Here is a 17,142-nt window from a genome sequence, read left to right as displayed (position 1 = left end):
TTCTCCATTCCTGTTTCCCTCTCTCACGTAATCTCCTTACCTGCACATCAATTCCCTCTGTTGCTCCTCCCCATTCCCTTTCTTCCATGGTCTTCTGTCCTCTCCTATCAGATTTCCCCTTCTATAGCTCTTTTCCTCTTTCACCAATTGACTTCTCAGCTCTTTACTTCACCCCTTCCCCCTGTCCTGATTTCACCTATCACCTACCACCTTGTATTTCCTCCACTCCCCCCACACCTACTTACTCTTCATTCCAGACCTGATGATGGGTCTCGGCCCAAAACAACTGTTTACTCTTTTCCACAGATGCTGCCTGGCCTGCTGAGTTCCTCAAGCATTTTGTAGGTGTTGCTTTGGATTTCCAGAATCTGCAGATTTTCTCGTGTTTGTAATACTTAATAACAATTCGGTAAGAGTTCTACTTTATTTGCTTTTACCCATATGGAATTGAATAGCAAGTTCTTCCTTCTATTTATTGAACTATTGCTATTACTAACTGAATGATACCACAATTACTTAAAATATCTCGAGGCAGTGATTCCAGTGCAGAATATTTTTATCATTGTAAATGTTTTAAGAAGGAGATGCTAATGAATTGATGATGAATGGTTAGTATTTTATGTAAACTTACTAGAAATTATATTACCCACATGCTTCTGCAATCCTCAAAGTATGAAGTACAGATTCAAAAATTCAAAGTACATTTATTACCAAAGTATGTATGCAGTATATAACCCTGAGATTCCTCTTCCCACAGACAGCCAAGAAACAAAGAAAACCATGGAACCCGGTTAAAGTAAAACAACTGTTACGTTCCCCAGTAACCGGGTAGTTTTCCAGCAAAGATAGATGGATCCACCGAAGCCTGATGCTACTATTTTCAAATGTTTTTATTTATAAAGGGGCACAAACGTACGGTTAATACAAAACATTCAGATCATATACGTCGTCACAACTCAATCTAAAGCACAGGTATAGTAATAATCAATCAGAAATAAGCTCTACAGTTGTCTAGGGGTAATGTAGATATATATTGTTTACTGGATATTTAAAAGTCTTTTTGCGGTCACTGCAGTTCCACCAGCCGCCGTCGGTTGTGGTGTCGCGTTGGTGCACTTTTGTTAGAAAGAGAGAGAGAATGAAACATTTACCCGACAGGTTTTCCCAACCTGTAGGAGGTAGTCGGAAGTCTCGTTGGGGAATGGACTCTCATCTGTGGCTTCCCCTGTAGCTAGGCCATTCTTCCGTGGTGAGGTCACCAATCCCAGGCAAGGGAAGGACGCACACGAACCCCACCACCGGATGTCGCTCTCTAAACGCAGTCGCAGGAATTCTCGCGTATCTTCTGGTGCATCTGGCGCCCCGCCTCGGCAGCCCACCTTTTATCTGGACTGGCAGGGTTGTAGATGTCCATCAGGGTAGGGGGGGCGAGGCAATCCTTCCCCCATCACCCATCTCACATTGCCCTGAGATTTTGCACGTAGGCCAATTTCTTATCCCACAAAGGTGTCTCCCAAGACAATGGCTATGTCCGAGGCTTTTGTCTTGTTGAGCGACCAGCCCACTTTGCCCGAGGGCTTTACACGTGGTTTTCATGAGACAATAGTCAAAGAGTCGCTTTATTCTGCTTCCCTGGGGAACGTGGTCTTCAGCACGTCTCCCTCTCTCTCTTGGGTCATTTGACCCCCCCTTGACTAGGGCTCTTGCGAATCTCACAAAGGAGGGGGCTGGGGTCATAACACAACAAACTCTCAACACGTGAAAATAAAACAAAACAAGTTGTGCAAATGGCAAAATAACAAGCCAAAAAAGGCAGAATTTAAAAAAAAACAACCCTCAAAGGCATATTCAGTTCAGTGCAGTTCAGTTAAATCTAGTTCTGATAAGTGTAGAGACATTATTTTCTAGCGCTCATCTGACTTAATGAATAAACACCTCATTAGTGAAACATGAAGCTAAACGTTCATGTAAAAATGCTCCAACTAGTTGCACTCTTTGTGTAAAATTATTGATTGGGCTGGACTCAGATCTGTACTAATGAATGCTACCTGGTCCCCAAATGTAGTCAACTTCAATAAATAACAGAGAATGCCGGATCAATTCAACAGGCCATTCTGCATCTGTGTTTTAAAAAAAGCAACACTTTACATTTCAGGTCAAAGACCCGTCATCAGAACTGAGAAAAAGAGAAAACTGGTTAGAGAAGGTGAGGGATGGCATAAAAGAATTGTCTCTAATATGGTGAGGAAATGTAGTTATTTTAACGCCTGTCAAACAAACAAAACCTGTTTGAAGTGTTGCAAATATGCTCCATTGTGCCTTTATATCAAGAGTTGTAATTGGCTAATGAAATACTTTTGTTGTTATACGATGAATATTATTTGTCATACCAATCTAATAGCCATAATCTAGGTAGACCAGGTCCTCTGGTGTATAGAAAAGGAACACATGTTCTTAGTGACTCTATGCATACGACACGTGCAAAAACCATAAAGGAAAATTTACCCACTCTCTGGGGAGGTGTAACATATTACATTATCATCACTCTATCAATAATACATTCTTTATTTTTTAAGATCTGGTGGCTTACTACAATTGCGGTTATATTAAAAAGTATCTTCATGGTTTCAGCAACAGGTTTCTTCATTGCTCATTACAAGGGGAATGCGATAAACACCCTAATCGCTTGGCTTCACAGTTTATTTCAAGGTCTCTCCATGTTCAAAAATCATTTAAAGATAAAATAGTTGAAACACAACCTCAACCCTAAATTATTAACACCATACACTTACACACATTTGCTTGATTAAGCTCTGTCCCAGACTAGTGTGCAGTTAAGCAGGAGATAAACGGTGTATGAGTCTCGACATGAATCCGTTTCTCCCCTCTAAAGTACATCACACTGTGAGTCACATTTAAGCAAATTCCCTCTACAATCTATGAAATTTGCATTTGTTGCTCAAGGAACTGCTGACAGTGATACACTTTGTGGTTTTCATTTGCCCAAAGTAATGTGAGTTGCTGTTTGAAGTATTCTACAAACCACATTGTGTTACAGCCTGTTATTTTCCACACCTTTAACAGAGGTCAGGAGTTATGACATCATCTAATGTGATCACCTTATCCATGAGCTGCTGCATGAACTGAAACTTATGTACACGACATCAGTGACACTTTGTAGGCAAGGTGATATTTTGGATTATAAATTCATTCTTGTTCACAAAATCTTCATTTTGTTGTATAGCAGGTGTTGGAGTCTATAACTCAACATCTCTTATTTCTCAATTGATTTGGAACGTCAAAAGTCAGAGGAAAAGGTGAATGAAAAGCAGATAATATAAAAAATGTTAAAATAAACTTGCTGTAGAAAAGATTTAAAGAACTCAAAAGGATTGCAAACATATATTTAACCTATTCCATTATTGTTTTTCCAGTCCTAAGCATACAATTAGATGCAAATTCAGTAATTTTTTGTCTGCATTCAGAGATCAACAGAGGCAAAATGAATCTATTTCTTATACGCAGGTCCCCTCACCATTTGTACTCCAAACAGGAAATGCATGCAACCTCTATGTGAATAAAGTGAACATACATTTTCTTAAGTTTTAAAGTTCTGGCAACAAAATGTCCATCAAGCTGTGGTAAATCATAGATTACTACTGAAAAACTATCAGTCCTTATAAGTCTTTTTTGTCTCAATGATTCATCATCTCATTAACCCCTAATGAATCTCTCAAGTTCCAACAGAGTAAACATTCCAGATATTTTGTTACAGAGAAAAATTGGTTCCCCACAATTTCAAAAAAATGTCTCAACTGGCATTAATGTCAATGTTGCAGCAATTATAATGGACAAATGTGATTTTCTTTGCACTATATGTTTTAATTTAAATTCAGCAAATAAAAATAACACCAAATAACTAACTTGTTTTGCTGTTCCTCTGCTCACCTGTCCTAATGTAGATTCAGTCCTACAACCACATTCTGTCATTCTTGCTTACTTTCCACTTGGCCAGTCAATATCAACTTTGATCTTCCACTCCTTCTCTTGCCCAGCCACACAATTACTTCACTTCCTGTGTATATTATTTTTCCACTTGCCTTTACCAATCTCTACGCAATATTAATTTTCTCTCTCATACTTTCTTAGGTACCTTCACTAATTGTCTGATCTACTTTTTCTTCATTACGTCCTCACAATCAGTCCAATACACAGAGCATTCCCATCCTCTTTAAGTTCTGTTTCTTCAGAAGTTACTTCTTAGCTCTGTGGATCTGTGCAGAACACACACGGATTGTAGAACTTTCTCATCAGCTTCGCTGACACACTTCTCTGATATTCATGCTGACAGGTTCCAGATTATCCATCCTGAATCAGCTCTTTTAGGTGCATTTGGCTTAAATCTCAAGGAATTCTGACAACTAGGCACCACAAAATTATATCCTGTAGTCCACCAGGTGATTATAGACACACTGCATGGAAGAAGGTCCTATGTTCCAAGGAGTCTGCATTCACAAGCAAGCAGCCATTTTTACACTAACTGTCATGGTCCTGAACATTTATTCCCTATCTTGCTCCTAATTTTCATTGATTGTGCCACGGTTCTGACCATTTATTTCCCAATTACTTCTAATTTGCTTTGATGACAGCACACCTGGTTTCCATCTAGAACTACAATATAAGAACTCCAGCGTCACAACCACTAGTTGCCAGTTCATTAGTCTTTTTCCTGTGAGATAACTACATTTCCGGACCGCTTAGAACCGTTTGTTCTAAGTTTAGCTCCAGTTTCAAGGTTTACCTTTGAGACTCCGTCTCTTTGAGTCAAGGCTCCGAGTCAAGTCTCTGAGTCAAGGCTCCATGCCAGGGCTCTGTGTCAAGATCCCTCCTGTTTGCTGTTTGGCATTTACGCCTGTGTAAGCATCCAAACTGGATCTCTGTGCCTGTGTCCTGCACTTGGATTCGCTTCCTTCGCTCACCGCAACACTAACCCTAACATAACTATAACCCATTTAGTTCCCCCTGCACTTCAATCAGCACTGTACCAGGTTCTGCCATTCATGTACACACTAGGGACAATCAAGCTGCCAATCCACACATTCTTGTGATGTGAGACCAAACTGGAGGAAACCCAAGCAGTCACAGGGAGAACGTGCAAACTTCACACAGATATCACTGGAGATCAGCACTGAACCAGGCTGCTGGAACTGTGAGGCAGTGACTTCACCAGCTGTGCCACTGTGCCACTCGCTCTAATACTCCAACCTGGCAATGCAAAAGATGGAATTGATAGGGCACTGAGGAGTGTGGTAGAACAAAGGGGTCTGGGAATACAGGTCCATAATTCATTGGAAGTGGCGTCTCAGGTAGATAGGGTCACAAAGAAAGCTTCTGGCACATTGGCCTTCATAAATCAAAGTACTGTGTTCAGGACGCAAACAGGAGGAAATCTGCAGAGGCCGGAAATTCAAGCAACACACACAAAATGCTGGTGGAATACAGCAGGCCAGGCAGCATCTGTAGGAAGAAGTACAGTCGATGTTTCGGGCCGAGACCCTTCGTCAGGACTAACTGAAAGAAGAGATAGTACCTTATATTCCGTCTGGGTAGCTTCTAACCTGATGGCATGAACGTTGATTTCTCTAATGCCCCTCCTCCCCTTCTTACCCCATCCCTTATTTATTTGTTTGTTTGTCTGTCTGTTTATTTATTTATGTATTATTTTTCCCCCTTTTTTCCTCTCTATTTTCTCTCTCTCTGTCCCTCTCACAATAACTCCTTGCCTGCTCTCCATCTTTCTCTGGTGCTCCCTTCCCCCTTTCTTTCTCCCCAGGCCTCTGTCCCATGATCCTCTCCCTTCTCCAGCTCCGTATCCCTTTTGCCAATCAACCTTCCAGCTCTTAGCTTCATCCCTCCCCCTCCTGCCTTCTCCTATCATTTTGGATATCCTCCTACCCCTCCCACTTTCAAATCTTTTGCTATCTCATCTTTCAGTTAGTCTTAATGAAAGGTCTTGGCCCGAAACGTCGACTGTACTTCTTCCTATAGATGCTGCCTGGCCTGTTGCATTCCAGCAGCATTTAATGTGTTCAGGAGATGGTATGTTGTGTTGAAGTTGTATAAGACATTGGGGAGGCCTAATTGGGAGTATTGTGCACAGTTTTCATCACCCACTTACAGGAAAGATGTAAATAAGGTTGAAAGAGTACAAAGAAAATTTACAAGGATGTTGCCGGAAATGATGAACCTGACTTACAAGGGAAGACTGAATAGGTTAGAACTTTATTCCTTGGAATGTAGAAGATATTGTAGAAGGTATACAATATTATGAGGGATATTGGTAGGGTAAATGCAAGCAGGCTTTTACCACTGAAATTGGGTGGGACTAGAACTAGAGGTCATGTGTAAAGGGTGAAAGGTGAAAAACTGAATGGAAACATGAGGGGGAAACCTCTTCACTCAGAAGGTTGTGAGAATGTGGAACGAGCTGCCAGTGAGCTCAATTTCAACACTGAAGAGATGTTTGTGAAAGCATGTGGATGGAGGAGTTTGGAGGTCTATGCTCTGGGTGTGGGTTAATGGAACTCAGCAGCTCAATTAGTTCAGCATGGATTAGATGGTCTGGGGGGTGGCTGTTCCTAATAATTTTTTATGACTCTAATTTAGCATGCAGTCACAATTAATAGATTAGTTTCTTACTTTAATACTTACACTGGGACCCTCTGTTTTTAAATCGATATTGCACTTCACATGAATTGATTATGTTTCGGAAGGTCCTGCTTTACTGATTTATGGTAGTTTACTCCAAGTGGCAACCAGGAATCACCACAAGAAGGACTACTGTCTGAGTCAATCCACATTATACCTTCAGCACCAAAGGGACAATCAGGAAGATTTACTGCAGAAAAAAGACGTGCCATCTCTTCCCTTCAAGGTCTCTTTGCAGTTTCGTTCACCGTTTGAGTTTCCCGCAGGGTAATTGGGCTGTAAAAAATTACAGCACAGAGCCATAAAACAAAAGGAATCTGGAGAAAATTAATTCCTACTTGTTCACATTTGACATATTCCCTGTAGTTCAAAGACTAAGTCTAACCTGTAATGGAAAATGGAAGATCAAAGAAGATCCAATGCTTCTGAATGTAGTACATGCCAAAATCGTTATACCAATTGGCAGAATGAAGATGGCTCACTTTGTACTGGAATCCACCTTTTATAACAGACAAGAGATCAATCTTCTGCACCATTATTGAGAAATAGCAAAATAATTGATGCTCGTGCATAAACCAGACATACAGGCTTATGCCAAGAACATAAAAGTTACAGCAGCTGTATTTTGACCTTTTCTTTAAGTCAATCCACAAATTCCAGCAACGAAGATAACTTCTTCAGTATGTAAAGCTGTCTTCCAGAATACATTAGATTTAATGTGTGTTTATGGTTCAGGGACTGACAGAGAGAAAATAAAAATCTTTGTTGCAGTAAGGTCTTATCTGCCAGTTGGATCCCAGTACCAATACTTCGAGTACTTCTCACCAATAGAAAGCAGGGTCAACATCTGTCCTTGTCGCATGTGCCTGCAGCTGTACCCAGTTGCTACGAAATCCACTATACAGAATATTCCTTCAGAGACATCTTCTGATAAGTTCATACTCCTCATTAAAGTTTTCTTAGACTGGTGAAGAATTGAATGAAAGTCTATTTATATAAGAATGAAACTTAGTGTCAGCAGAGAATCTGCTTTCTTAGTGGTTGCCTTTGATCATAGAAGATTCACCTATGTTTTTTATTTTGGGAGACCAGGGGGGATAGATATATTTATTGCTGTAAGGCTGCAAGCATCTTCTACCATGTGGGAATCCAGTTCATGGCTGCAAATTGACTTGCAAACTGTTTGGGTAAGGGCTTGTTCAGAAGAGCATATCCCCACCATAACCTAGGGAGAACTTCTACATGAATAGGTTGGAAATAAGTTGGCATTCCATGCATCTCTTGTTCTTATTTTCTAGATAGCAGACAATTGGATTTGAAGAAGTCTTGGCTAGATATTTGATTGAAAATCATGGATGGTAAACAAGTAGAAAAGTGACTGGTTAAGATGGGGTGACCTGCTTAATTATCAGGCTACTAATCTTAGCTTGAATCAAGCACCTCAAGTATTACTATAATTTTACTTATCAAATCAAAAGTATTTTTTCATCAGATGCCCAATTTCTAACTTGTAGAAAGAAGAAGGGCTGTGGACAGGATGTAGTTTGTCAATACAGTGGAGGAGGAGCCAGATCTCTGAGCTACTCCTGGTCTCCGTGCGTCTGTCCTGGGCTCAAAATGTTGTAGCACATTCAGCTGACGATCATCTGTAACTGTTCAAGCTTCCTCACCAAACAGAGCAACCAGGTATACAGCATGGAGCCAGCAACCTGCAGGCCGTTACAATGGAGTTATTCACCATAAAACTGTGGGTGAGGAGCCAGCGGTTGGTAGCAAAGGAGTGGCTGCAGTTCTCAAAAAAGCCAGCAGGTCAGAGGAAATCATTGGCGTTCTGTGAAAGGATCACTGTCAATAAGAATGGCCGTGCCACCTTGAACAACTTGTGCCGCATCATTTGTAAGAACAAATCCAGGAAGGATCTCTGTATGGCTGAGCTTTGCTGGGCTAGGGCCAAACTGAAAAGCCAGAAGCCAGCTGTAGTCAAAAAGGATACATAAACTTTTAAAGAATTTTGTATACAGTTTATGGTAATGAAGGCTGGAATGGCTTTAGAAAAATTAAGATTCTAGGCAATGACCTCCAGGATTTTGATTATGAGGGTCTACATACTAACATATAAGCATACCAAGTAAGAGCAGGGGAAGGCCACTTGATCATCATATATCTTTTAAAAAACATCACGGTGGAATTAATTATAACTTAACTCTGCATTTCTTCTACCAGTGGTAATCTTTCAACCCCTGGCTTGAAAAAAGTTTACATCTGCCTTGTAAATATTCTACCAACCTTTGAAGATAAAAATTCCAAAGACTCATGCCTCCCTGAAAGAAATAACTGTGCCCTGGTGTTATTTTAATTAGCGGGCCCAAATTTTAAATGCTCTCATGAGGAAAAGTCTTATCAGCATTGGCCTGTCAGGCAGTCCCAAGATCTTGCATACTTCCATTAAATCACATCTCACTCTGGACCTCAGTGGACAGAAGACAAGCCAAAATAAACTCTCCTTATAATACACCCACCCATTCCAGTTGTTGGTCTACTTTCAACATATTTACATTTCTACTTAAATGAGGTGGCCAATACTGTTCACAATGCTCCATGAAAGGTCTTGCCAATACCCTACATAACAGAGATATAATCTCTCTCCTCTGTGTTTAATTCTCTTTGTGATAAGCAATAACATTGTTTTACCTTTCCTAATATGGTATACCCATGGTAGTTGTGATGATGGACATTTCATATAGGAATAGGATTATGCCATTAGTTCCTAATTACATTGACTTATCAGATAGTTCCACTATTTTGCTATCTCAATTCCTCAAAAATCTCATAAAGATACCAGACCGAGTTTTAATGGAGGACTACATTAAACAAAACACATAAACCTCAGTGCTTATCTGTGTAAATCTAAACCAGAAAAAGTAGGTTTGTCTTGATTTGTCTTTTTAAGTCAGTGAGTGATCTGAACAACTGTCCCCAGAGGTCTTCACTGAATTAATTCTATTATAACACTTGGAAGACTTTGGCCGAGTTCATGGAAAGGAAAAATGTAGAAGAATATTGGCCAAATGCAGGCAAATGGGATGAGCTCTGGAAGGCACCTTGGCGTAAGTGGATCAGTTTGGCTAAAGGTTTGTTTCCGTAACAGCTCTTTAGTAACTACTCGTTTATTTCTCACTATTGTCACTGTGGGGCAAGGTCAGAATAGCCTACATTGAGTGACTGCTTCACTCTGTTTTATTGCCTTGACTGATTGGCCTGCACTTACTTCACAAATTCCTCAGGTTCTGAAAGTCGTTAGTTTTGTTTCACAGAATTTTATAATAGTTGGTGTTAGACCAGTTGTGCACTTTGCTAACTTGACATTTTCAGGAAAATACATTCATGCTGCAATATCAGAGTGTAAGCAAATAGCTTCAGCTTCAATGCATTTTTGCCATGTCCATTTGTAACTTCTTGGTTGCAATGGTATAAAACTACTGTTCTTTCTGTAATTATAGCAATACAGAGGTATTTTGTGACATTATACTTTCATTAAGTGACAAATCAGGGTAGTAGTTTGTGTTACAGCCTCATAACTCTTGAAATCTGGAACTGGTACCAACCTAGGGTGCTAAAGTCTTAAGTGTATATATACATACACACACGCACGTGCACACGCACACACATATATATATATCTATAGAGCCAGGATGCCTGGGGCTTTTGCACAGTTCTGCAGCATATTGCACTGTACTCTGCTGTAGAGGAGGGAGGTTATATGTCATGACATATGTGAGTGATGATAAACCTGATAGGTCTATAGTCTGGACAGAGGATGGGAAGGGAGCAGGGAGAGGGAAATCGTGGCTGCAAAAAGGGAAGAGAGTACAGAGGGGGCAGAAGCACCACAGGGATATTCTGTGGTGATCACTAAGCCAATTGTTTGGAATCAAATGCCCTTGCCTGGTCTCTCAGGGTTGGGGGTGTTTGCACTCATGTAACCATAGCATTCCTTCTCTGCCACCTGTCCCACATCCCTCCTGTGGTGATCCACCCCTGCCATCCCCAACATTCTCTGCTCCCATCAAATTTACAAACCCGCTCTCTGCTCCACATCGACAAATACAGTACTGTGCAAAAGTCTCAGGTACCCAAGCTATATATATGTTTTACATATGTGCTTAAGACTTTTGTGCAGCACTGTATGTACAGAGAGTGCATTCTTTGAGTAACCTTGTGGATTTCCCCTAGTTGCCTCTTACAATAGGGAGCACATCATACACCAGCTGGAGCGGATGCCTCATTATTTCAGATACTAGGTTCAATCCGAACCACCGATGTTTGTCATGTGGAGTTTACATTTTTCTCCCTGTGACTGCATGGGTTTCCCCAGTAGCCCCAATATTCTCCTCCATGTTGAAAATATCCGCGTTAGTTGGTTAATGAACCACTGGAAATTTCCCCTTGTGTGCTGTTGAGTGACAGAGTAACAGGGAGTTGATGGGAACATAGGGAGAATAAAATATATTAGGGTGGGATTAATGTAAAACTAACTGTTTGATGGTCAGTGCAGACACAGTGGGTAATTGGACGGGAGAGAGGAGCGAGCAGTTGGTTGATGGAAAAATAGTATTAGTGCTTGATGTTCAGTATGGACATCGTACCGAGGGCTTGTTTGTTTCCAGCTCTACGTTTGAAGAGCTGAGTGAAAGGCTCATTAATCCTGTAAATTTGGCTTAAGCAAGATGGTGGCAGACCTGATGCAGAAGAACAAAATGTGGTGGGGTGGGTGGCCGCAAATCCAATGGTCACGCTCAAAGGATGCTGAGGAAAAACTGAGCAGTAAACAGCCAAGTGTTCCTGATGGAACCACCGTCAAATATCAATCACAAGAATCCCATGCAAACACAGTGAGTGCTTGTTGTAAGCAAGAAAGCTGGAGCTATTTAGATTAAACCTAAAACATACAACAGGCAAAAAGCAAACTATGTTTCTCTGATCATCTCTTTACAAAGTATAAGCAATAGGAATAAGTCACCCTGCTGCTTGCTCTACCTCCAGCTCCAACATTTAACGTGACTGTGGCTAATCTTTTACTTCAACACCACTCTTAAGCATTAATCCTCCATCCCTGATGTCTAAAATCCATTGATCGGTCTTGAATATATTCAGCAGCTAAGCCTCTCAATCCTGTGCATCTGCACCTTCATACCATATGGTGATACGGTTGTGGAGAGCATTCCAACTGTTTGCATTACTGTTTGGTACGGAGGCACGAATGCACAGGATCAGAAAAAAGCTACAGAAGGTTGTAATCTCAGCCAGCTTCAACCTGGACACTAGCTTCCCCACCTTTGAGGAAATCTTCAAAAGGCAAGGCCTCAAACAGGTAGCATCCATCACCAAGGACCGCCACCACCCAGGACATGCGTTCTTCTCATTACCATCAGGGAGGAGGTATAGGAGCCAGACAACACATACTCAACATTTCTGGAACAGCTTCTTCCTCTCTGCCATCACATTTCTGTATGGACAATGAACACTATGTCACTATTTATGTTCTTTTTGCACTACTTACTTAAATTTTTATACATATATTTCTTATAATTCATAGCATATTTTATGTATTGCTCTGTATTTCTGCCGCAAAACAAATTTTACAACATATATTAGTGATGATAAGCCTGATTCTGATTCAGAGATAGAATTCCATGCAGCCATTTCTTCTTACCTCTAGCTTGAAGGCCTGACTCTTTACTTCGAGACTGAGCACTGATTCTTGACCACTCAGGCAGAGGAATTACTTTCACTGATGCTATCACTGAAGATATATGCGAAGTTTGTATATTTTAGTAAGATCACCTCTCATTGGACGGATGCCTTCAGGCTCTTGTGCCTCCTCCCTGATGGTAGTAATGAGACGAGGGAACATTCTGGATGATGAGGGTCCTTCATGACAGATACTCATTTCCTGAGGAATCATTTTTGAAGATATCCTTGATGCAGGGGAGGGTCATGTTTATGTTGGAGGCAGTTGAGTCTACAACCCTTGTGATCCTGTAGATTGGAGCCTCTGTACCAGGCTGTGATGCAAACTGTCTGAATGCTCTCCACCATACATCTACAGAAATTTGCAACAGTCTTTATTGATGTATAAAATCTCTTCAATCTCCAAGTGAAGAGCCGCTGGTGTGAAGCCTAGAGTGGACATGGAGAGGATGTTTCCAATAGTAGGAGAGTCTATAACCAGAGGACAAAGCTTTGGAAAAAATATGAGGATCTAGGGGGTGATGCATTTAAAACTACACTTTCTAGTTCTTGTTTCTTCTAGTGACCAATTTATGTCTCTCATAATTTTATACACCTCTATAAAATCTTCCCTCATTGTCAAGCACTCCAATTAAAATCCTGAACTAACAAAACTGAAGCCAAAAAAGTCAGTTATATCACTACTATTCATGGGCTCCCGCTGGGTTTTAAATGGTTACCCCATTTCCCTAGATTAAAACTCTGATTCCATTGGGTGTAATGTAATTCAGAATCTCCTGTAAGCCTGAATTTTTTCCTTTAATTTGTCTCTTCCCAAGACAATATCAAACATGAAACACGATACTTGGTTTTTCTTCTTTGGGTTACGCTTACAAATCACAGAAGACCATTGAAGGAATACCAAATTACACTAAATTCCGACAGAATGTAAAATATATTGTATTGCTAATTATTATTTCAAATAATCTTGGAAACATGTACCTTACTTTGTATTGCCGTTGTCAATAACTGGAAGTGGCTGTCAACATTTGATGACATCTGGCTACACTTATGGAAATGATTTTTTAATTTTATTTCCAAATGATTGCTCCTTTGCTTTCCTGTAAAACATTATTTTTGATTTAAAGCTGACAGGATTCTGCCGAGATAAAATGTAAGTGGTAGTGGGGAGAAAGAAAGTGTTGTCAGGAAGTTATTAACAGATATTCCATACGGTTGGATTGAAGCTTCTGACACATTGGTCGACTGAAGACTTTGTTGGAGGGGAAAACCTAGCCGCTTAGGAGATACGTGGTTCATTCTGAATATATTGCCATCCAGCAAAGTAGATTGCTTCATTCATCAATACCATTCCTAATAATAAATTGAAATGTAACTTGCACCATAGAGGCAACTTCAATTCATCATTTACAGAGATTATTTTTGTATTCATTACAAAGAACAAACAAATTTTAACAGAATTACTATTATTGTCTGCTTTGTAATGGAACATGTTTTTTTTTATTGAAATATCTTTTTGTTTAGTTAGGAGCACATTGCACAAGTCATTCATGCACAATGTGAATTCTATGACAGTTCAGCTGAAGTGTGGACAAAAGTTGCCAAGCATTACTTTGAATTACAGAAGTTCTAATACTTAGCCTGCAAGCAGCATACACTATCTTAGGCTATCTGACCATTAACTCAGTACAATCTGTTGGGTCTTGGTGTTCTTAAATTGGCTGCCGCATTTTCTGAAAGGCAAGGGTGACCACCGTTCAAAGGTACTTCCATTGCCCGCCAGTTCTTTGGGACCACATGATGTCAGTTCAAACGAACATAGAACAATATGACACAGTAAAGGACCTTCAGCAAATGATGTTATGCTAACTTTTTAACCTACTCCAAGAAAAATTTGGCCCTTCCCCTCACACACAGCCATGCATTTTCCTTTCATTCATGTGCCTATCTATGTGTCTCTTAAATGTATCGGCCTCTAACACATATGGGTTAGTAGATTAATTGGTCACATAGGTATAATTGGGTGGCAATGGTTCATTGTATGAGACGAGCCTGTTCCTATGTTGTATCTCTAAATAAAGAAAAGCTCTTTCAATAAAGAGGTGACAATCAATATTAGAGATTTTGAAGACACCTATGCTTTTGGAGGGCCTATAGAATACTTCCAACTGTGTGGTTGCTCCTTTCCTGTTTCTGATGTTCACCCAGTAAATGATCCTTCCATGAAGTCCTCCCTTTCTTCAGCTGTGATACCATTGCTGATTAGAAATGTCACTCCTCCACCTCTCTGACTTTCCCTCCCTGGTCCCCTTTGAAACATATAAACCCTTGAACATCAAGCAGTCTTTCCTGCCCTTGTGACTGCCAAGAGTCTGTAATGGCTGCAATGTTGTACTTCCACGTAGTGATCCAAGTTTATCACTCTTGTTCCTGATAAAAACACATTTCAATCCATCCTACTGACTGTACTCATGCCTTATCTGTTGCCTATCCTTTCTCAGAGTCTCTCTATACATTGCAACTACCCTTACACCAACAGCACCATCGTCTGACTTCTCACTTTGGTTCCCTTCACTCTGCCAATCTACTTTATACCTTCCCCAGCAGCTCTGGAAAATCTGCCCATAGGGTCATTAATCCTTTTTGAGTTGAAGTGTGATCCATCCCTTTTATACAGGTCACACCTTCCCCAAAAGAGATCCCAGAGATCCACAACTCTGAAACCCAGACCTCTGCACTAATTCTTCAGCCTATTATTAGCCTCATAGGCATGTGACATAAGTAGCAATCCATGGATTATTACCCTTGAGGTCCTGCTTTTTATCTTCCTCTCTAACTCCCTATATTTGCTCTTCGGGACTTCAACCATTTTCCCATGTACATCTTCGGAAGCAATATGCACCACAAATTCTGGCTGTAACCCTCCTCCTTAATAATTTTAGGAACTCAATCTGAGATGTCCCTGACCCTGGCACCTGGGTGGCAACAATCATCCATGAGTCTTTTTCAGGTTCACGGGATCTCCAATCTGTGCCTCTAACTATTGAACACAATATCAAAGTTCAAAGTGAATTTATTATTAAAGTATGTATGCCACCCTGAGATTCATTTTCTTGCTGACATTCATATCAGAATAAAGAAATAGAATAGAATCAATGAAAACCAATGCACATAGACTGACAAACACCTCATGTGCGAAAAAGACTACTTGTCCAAATGCAATATATATAATAATCAACATTATTATATAAATAATACTGAGAACATGAGTGTACAGTCCTTGAAAATGAGTCCTTAGGTTGTGAAATCAGTTCAGAGTTGAGGTTATTCATTATCATCGCTGCTCCCTCCTTTCCTTTTGAGCCACAGAGCCAGTCTCAGTGCCAGAAATCCAGTCGCTGTGGCTTTTCCCTGGAAAGTCACCTCCTCAGTAAATATCCAAAGTAGTGTACTTGTTACTGAGGGGAATGGCCATAGGGATACACTGCACTGTCTTCCTATTCTCTTTCCATCTCTTGACAGTCGCCTAGCTATCTGCCTCCTGTAATTTAGGTGTGACTGCCTCCTTGTAGCTACTGACTATCAAGCCCTCATCCTCCGGAATGATGTGTAGGCCATTCAGCTGCAGATCCCTAAAACAGTCTGCAAGGAGTTTGCAGCTGGATGCATCTCTTGCAGGTGTAAATATCAGGGACACTGTAGGTCTCCTTGACTTCTCACATTGTTACAAAAATACATTCTTTCTCTATCACAGCAACATGCAGTGAAGCCAAATACCCAATTGCTAGCTACCTGGGTGAAACTTCAACTTCCATTTTGTTTCCATTCAAAGCAAACATGTAAAATGCTTCAAAACAAATTAACACTGTGGTACCTCAGGGATGTGTGCCTAACTCATTGGTCTACTCTCTCTACACCCAAGAGGCACAGCTCAAATGCCATCTATAAATTTGCTGTTGACACAACTATTGCTGGCACAATTTCAGATACTGATGAGAGGGCATACAGGAGTGATCTATATCAGCTGATTGAGTGGTGTTGCAGCAACAATCCTGCACTCAATGTCAGTAAGACCAAAGAACTGATTGTGGACTTCAGAAAGAGTAAGACAAGGGAACACACACCAGTCCTCATAGGGGAATCAGAAGTGGGAAGAGTGAGCAATTACAAGAGCCTAGGTTTCAATATCTCTGAGGATTTATCCTGGGCCCAACATATTGATGCAGTTAAAAAGAAGGCATGATTGTGGCTATATTTCCTTATGAGCTTGAAGAAATTTGATATGAAACCAAAGACACTCGCACTGATGTACTATGGAGAGCATTCTAATTGGCTGCATCACCACAATGTATGGGGGTGGGGGGAGGGGGGCACAGGATCAAAGTAAGCTGTAGAGCAATCTAAACTTAGTCAGCTGCATCATGGGCACTAGCCTCCATAGCAGCCTTGACATCTTTAAGGAGCGATGCCTCAAAAAGGTGGCATCCACCATTGAGGACAACCATCGGCCAGGACATACCCTCTTTCTGAATGGGCACTGAACCCATGAAAACTACCTCACTACTTGTTAAAATTTTAAAATCTTTATTTTTAAACAACGTACTTAATTTAACTATTATATGTGTGTGTATATATATATCTGTGTGTGTGTATGTGTGTGTGTGTGTGTATATATATATATAT

General features: G+C 40.5%; 1 protein-coding gene and 1 pseudogene across 5 annotated transcripts in view; one reads left to right on the top strand and one right to left on the bottom strand.

Annotated features, from left to right (window-relative positions):
* LOC140731037 (astrotactin-2-like) overlaps nucleotides 1–17,142 on the bottom strand; it is a 1,710,280-nt gene that overhangs the window by 275,961 nt on the left and 1,417,177 nt on the right. The window lies entirely within an intron of this gene.
* Nucleotides 8,326–8,705, top strand: LOC140729912 (large ribosomal subunit protein eL28 pseudogene; annotated as a pseudogene).

Source organism: Hemitrygon akajei, chromosome 7 (assembly GCF_048418815.1).
Source record: "Hemitrygon akajei chromosome 7, sHemAka1.3, whole genome shotgun sequence".
Taxonomy (NCBI): domain Eukaryota; kingdom Metazoa; phylum Chordata; class Chondrichthyes; order Myliobatiformes; family Dasyatidae; genus Hemitrygon; species Hemitrygon akajei.
This window is presented reverse-complemented; position numbering and strand designations above follow the sequence as displayed.